The sequence below is a fragment of the Hordeum vulgare genome, chromosome 2H (genome assembly GCF_904849725.1).
Source record: "Hordeum vulgare subsp. vulgare chromosome 2H, MorexV3_pseudomolecules_assembly, whole genome shotgun sequence".
NCBI classification, from domain to species: Eukaryota; Viridiplantae; Streptophyta; class Magnoliopsida; order Poales; family Poaceae; genus Hordeum; species Hordeum vulgare.
The window spans coordinates 259,642,839-259,649,447 of record NC_058519.1 but is presented as its reverse complement, the minus strand read 5'-3'; positions in this window follow the sequence as shown (position 1 = coordinate 259,649,447).

Genomic DNA, 6,609 nt, shown 5'->3' with positions numbered 1-6,609 from the left:
ATATACCAGGAAACTCACTAAGAAGAAAGTGATGATAGTGAAAGCCGGTCACATCCGAGATTAGGATGTTGGGGTATGAAACTTTTTCTTCGCGTGTGTCCCTTTGCGTTGTAAGCATGGACAATCTTCATCATTTAACACGATGCTTGGGTTAGTCTTCACTCTAAAGGGAGGAATTTCGTGAAACTTTTCATAATCTTGTGACATGTCTGTCTTGTCCTCCACACCCACGACGTTTCTTTTCCCTGAAAGAACTATGTGGCGCTTTGGTCTTCGTATGATGTATTCGCTTTTCATAATCCAACAAATGCGATCGAGATCACAACTAATGTAAGAATTGATCCAACAACATAGTGATACCAAGCCTCTTTATTAAGGGCATATTTTCTAATCCTTCTAATCTTCAAGAGCATTGCATCCATCTTGATCTTGTGATCATCGACGACATCGGCAATATACAACTCCAATTTCATCTTCTCTTCTTCAACTCTTTTCAATTTTCCTTTCAAATCCTCGTTTTCTTTTTCAACTAAATTTAACTTCTCGACCATAGAGTCCATTAGAATTTCCAGTTCAACTACCTCCTAGATAAAAATATCTATGTCAACTTCATGGGCATAATTGTCATAAACACAAAATGCAAGAAATAGTTATAAAAGAGAATATACCTCATCCGAATCATAAACCGGATGAGGGCTCGCGGGCATGGATATCAAAACCATGGCACTATGTATAACAAACAATCATACAAGTAAGAAAAGTATGCAAGTAACTATCTAAATCATACAAATAAGATCTTTTCGTAAAAAGGATAAGAACAAGGGGCTCACCAAGGTGGTGCCAACGGCGACGGGATGGTGCGGGCGATCGACGGTGCTTAGGATGGGGACGACATTAAGTAAACCACACCTACACATACGCGAATTAGAAAATTAATTTGAGCTCAAATTGCATATAAATCAAATAAACTCCCACATAAAGACTCCCAAACTAAAACCCACAAATCACTATACTTATAGAGCACTGCACGAGACGATCTCGCAATGAGATTTGAAAGGACAAAGTTGCTAACCTTTGTGAACACTTGGAGAGATGGGGTGCCTCAAACCTTGAAAATCTTGGCAAAAAAGGAGGTTGAGCTCGAGCCAAGGGGGAGAAAAGAGAGAGGAATGGAGAAAACAAAGGAATGTGCTCTGGCTGGATGAATGGTTTTATATAAGAAAAATATTTAGTCCATGTTTGTATCACAAACTCGGAGTAAAGATCTACCTATAGTCCCAGTTTGTAGTACAAACCTGGTCAAAAGGGGCTAGTGGGGACCCCAGCCTGACACCAGACTGCGAGCCACCCTTTAGTCCCGGTTTGTATCACAAACCGGGACTATAGGTCCAAATTGAACCAGGACTAATGGTGCCCGTCCCCCGACTGCTCCTAGCCGTTGGAACGAGCACTAATGGACAAAACCGAACCGGGACTGAAGGGTCAAACGGAAGACCTCTTTTCTACTAGTGAATGCACAGAAAAAGGTTAGTGAAATTGTAGACTATTTAAAATATTAGGGAAACGAATAAATTTGAAGGGAAATGGTGAACTTGCAAGAGAAAATACTATTAGTAGTAACCTTATTTTTTTAAATCAGGTGGCAAGAATGGTTTAATGGAAGCATTGCAATACTACATGTTGGACTACCACGATGTCTAGTCCGCTCGGACTTGGAACCTTCATCAAATCGTATAGTAGTATTAGGTAGCCACTAGTATATATATATGTGTATCCCCTTGTAAACCAGACCAAATCAAACACGATAAAAAGCAAAGGCTCGACACAGGCCTCTAGCCATCAAATCCATTGATCAGTTTTGTTTGTGTCACTAGTTACGCAAGTTCCGTCAACTAGCCAGCCGAGACAAGGTTCACGACGTACACCTAAGCGACTATATAGGCACGCATACTCGTCAAAGCCCAATCAGTCAAGCAGTTTGCTTGCTTGTTTAGCTTGCACTTTTACGTACGTGTATTGTGCTGGAGTATACGAGTTAGCATTCTAAAAGCAACAATTGATATCTAGAGCCCTGACGATCTACGATGACAGACAGCGACGCTGAGTCAGTCAAGTCCGACAACGGTGGTTCCAAGGCGAACAAGAATGGCGACAAGGTAAAGAAGGACGGCAAGTCAGTGACCAGTAGTGGAGTGATGGGCTTCATCAACGTCCACGCGCGTCGCAACATCCCTATCCAATACCCGATGCGCGACGAAGGTGCCATAACCGCCATAGCCTAGTCCATACCAAATTCCATGCTGACGACATTGGCGGAGTTCGAGACACCAAGAGAGGCATGTAACGCACTCAAGGAGATGAGGATTGGATAAGATCGCATCACCAAGGCTCAGGCGCAAGTGCTGAAGCGCCAATTTCACAAGTTGAAGATGGAGGAAACTGAATCGGTGAACGACTACGCCATGCGTCTTACTACTTTGGTGGGAGAGATCCGCGCGCTTGGTGCAAAACTCGAGGAGACCGAGATTGTGTAGAAAATTTTCAATTTGGTGACTGATAAATTCACGTACATCATTGGCACGCTCGAGCAGCTTTACAACATCGACGACATGACCATAACAGAGGCAATCGGAAGCCTGCGAATATGGGAAGAGAATGCTCGTGGTTGTTGAAAAGGAAAAGGAGGAGGTAGTGACCAACTCGCGTGCAGATTGGGAGGCCCCAAGTAGCAAAGGAAGGCCTGACAGTGGCGAAGGCTCAAGAAACTCGAAGCGCGACGGACAAATTGGAAAAGGTAAAGGAAAAGGCAAACCACAAGGTCATGGTAAGGCGGAACAATCTAAAGAACGGAACCCATGGAACTTGGACTTGCCGAGGTCAAGTGCTATAAATACAACGAGATGGGTCACTTTGCGAAGGATTGTCCGAAGCCTAACAAGCGGGAGATCAAGGTAAATTTGGCAAAGAGAGAAGGCGAAGGTGATTGTGATCTCGCTGAAACAGTGGTTGTGAAACCAAGCCGAATGGTGCTACTTCATGATAATAAAGCGACACCGAAGTTATCCAGTGATCACAATGTGTCGTGGTATCTCGACACGGGAGCTAGTAACCACATGATGGGGTGCAAGGAGAAATTCCTCAAGCTGGAATACGAAGTTGAAGGCTCGGTCAAGTTTGGTGATGGTTTAGCTACGGATATTTGCGGGCAAGGATATGTCCTGTTCGAGGGTCTCAGAGGCGAACATCGCATACTCATCAGAGTGTACTACATCCACAGCTTTGGAACAACATCATCTCTATTGGGAAGCTTGACGAGAATAGATGCAAGGTGGATATCAAGAATGGAGTGATGACGATCTTAGACAACCTCTGAGAAATTCTAGCTCGTGTTAATTGCACACTAAATAGGCTCTATATCGTCAACCTTGATCAATCTCAACCGGAGTGTTGTCTCGCGAAGAGTGATGATGATTCGTGGTTATGGATGTTGGGGACTTGCATGGGGAACAAAAAAATTTCCAACAAACACAAAGACCTATCATGGTGATGATCATCTACGAGAGGGATATCAGATCCACATACCCTTGTAGATCACTAAGAGGGAAGCGTTAATAAACGCGGTTGATGTTGTGGAATGTCTTCATGATCCAAATCATCACTGTCCCACGATCCGTCCTGATCGAGTACCGAACGGATGGCACCTCCGTGTTCAGCACATGTACAGCTCAATGAAGATTTCCGCCTTCTTGATCCAGCAAGAGAGACGGGGAAGTAGATGAATTATCCGGCAGTATGACGGCGTGCTGGTGATGGTGGTGATTTATTCCTGCAGGGCTTTGCCTAAGCACCGTAGAAATGTGATCTAGAGGAAGAACTACGAACTAGAGGAGAGGGTAGCACGTGGCTGAATATTGTGTCTCAAAAACCCACAAACCTCTAGTATATATAGGAGGAAGGAGGGGGTAGGCTTGCACACCAAGGGAACCTCCCTTGGGCTCCTCCAATCCTACTTGGATTAGGACTCCTCTCCAAGTTGTCCACCTCTTTTGGATTTTCCAGCTTTTCCTTCATGGGCCTTCTTTGGGAGACTAGTTAACCCATCAAGGGTTGTTGCGCCACCATCAAGTCCATGTGGCCCCCTTGGGGAGTGGTGTGCCCACCTGGTGGACCCCCAGAACCCATTCGTCACTCCTGGTACACTGCCGGTAATGCATGAAATCCTTCCGGTATCCAAACACCAACTTCATATATATCAATCTTCATTTCTGGACTATTCTGGAACTCCTCGTGACATCCGTGATCTCATCCGGGACTCGGAACAAAATTTCGGTCACCAGCACCTACAACTCAACTATACCAAAACGTCACCGAACCTTAAGTGTGCAGACCCTGCGGGTTCGAGAACTATGTAGACTTGACCTCAGACACTCTCCGGTCAATATCCAATAGCGGGACCTGGACGCCCATATTGGATCCTACATATTCTACGAGGATCTTATCGGTTGAACCTTTATGTCAAGGATTCATATAATCCCGTACACCATTCTAATGTAATGAATCTAACACCCATACAGTTCTGGTGTTGTTCATGTTTTGCTCGTGGAAGAGGTTTAGTCAGGAGATCTGCAACATTCAGATCCGTGTGCACTTTGCAAATATTTATGTCTTCCTCCTTGATGTAATCATGGATAGCATTGAAGCTTCGCTTTATGTGTCTCGTCCTCTTGTGAAACCTTGGTTCCTTGGCTTGAGCAATGGCACGAGTGTTGTCACAGAACAGATTGATTGGATCCAGTGCACTTGGCACTACTCCAAGATTTGACATGAACTGCTTCATCCAAACACCCTCCTTGGCCGTCTCTGAGGCAACTATGTACTCCGCTTCGCATGTAGAATCAGCTACGACACTTTGCTTGGAACTGCACCAGCTTACCTCACCCCCATTAAGAATAAATACGTATCCGGTTTGCGACTTAGAGTCATTCGGATCAGTGTCACCTCCATAAACGAGAAACATTTCCTTAGTCCTTTTCAGGTAATTAAGAATATTCTTGATCGCCGCCCAGTGTTCCACTCCTGGATCACTTTGAAACCTGCCTGCCATACTTATGGCGAGGCTGACATCTGGTCTTGTGCACAACATCGCATACATGATAGACCCTATGGCTGAAGCATAGGGGACGACACTCATCTTTTCTCTATCTTCTGCAGTTACTCGACATTGAGTCTTGCTTAACTTTATACCTTGTAACACATGCAAGAACCCCTTCTTGGATTGTTCCATTTCGAACTTCTTCAAAACTTTATCAAGGTATGTGCTTTGTGAAAGAGCTATTAGGCGTATCGACCTATCTCTATAGATCGTTATGCCCAATATGTAAGCAGCTTCTCGTAGGTCTTTCATTGAAAAACTTTTATTCAAGTAATCCTTTACGCTTTCCAAAAACTCCACATTGTTTCCAATCAGTAATATATCATCCACATATAATATTAGAAACTCTATAGAGCTCCCACTCACTTTCTTGTAAATACAAGCTTCTCCAAAAACTTGTATAAAACCAAACACCTTGATCACCTCATCAAAGCGCTGATTTCAACTCCAAATTGCTTGCACCAGTCCATAAATGGATCATTGGAGCTTGCACACCTTGTCAGCATTCTCTGGATCAAAAAAACCTTTGGGTTGCATCATATACAACTCTTCCTTAAGAAACCCATTAAGGAACGCCGTTTTGACATCCATCTGCCAGATTTCATAATCGAAAAATGCATCTATTGCTAACATGATTCGGATGGACTTAAGCATCGCTACGGGTGAGAATGTCTCATCGTAGTCAACTCCTTAAACTTGTGAAAAACCCTTTGCCACAAGTCGAGCTTTATAAACGGTCACATTACCATCCGCGTTTGTCTTCTTCTTAAAGATCCATTAATTTGTTTTGAATAACCTTGCGACCTTCAGGTAATACTTCCAAAGTTCATACTTTGTTTTCATACATAGATCCTATCTCGGATTTCATGGCTTCTAACCATCTAATGGAATCTAGGCCCACCATTGCTTCTCCATAATTCACAGGCTCATTGTTGTCCAACAACATGATAGACAAGACATGATTTTCGTACCACTCAGGAGCAGTATGTGCTCTTGTCGACCTGCGAGGTCCGACAGTAACTTGATCTGAAGCTTCATGATCACCATCATTAGCTTCCTTTTCAACTGGCATTGTTGTCCAACCACCATCTTGTCGAAGCAGAGGTTCCACAACCTCATCAAGTTCTATCTTCCTCCGACTCAATTCTTTCGGGAGAAACTCCTTCTCAAGAAAAGCTTCATTCTTAGCGACAAACACTTTTCCCTCGGATCTGAGATAGAAGGTATACCCAACTGTCTCTTTTGCGTAACCTATGAAGATGCACTTTTCCTCTTTGGGTTCCATCTTTTCAGGCTGAAGCTTTTTGACATAGGCATCACATCCCCAAACTTTAAGAAACGACAACTTTGGCTTCTTGCCATACCATAGCTCATATGGTGTCGTCTCAACGGATTTTGATGGTGCCCTATTTAAAGTGAATGCAGCTGTCTCTAATGCATAGCCCCAAAACGGTAAT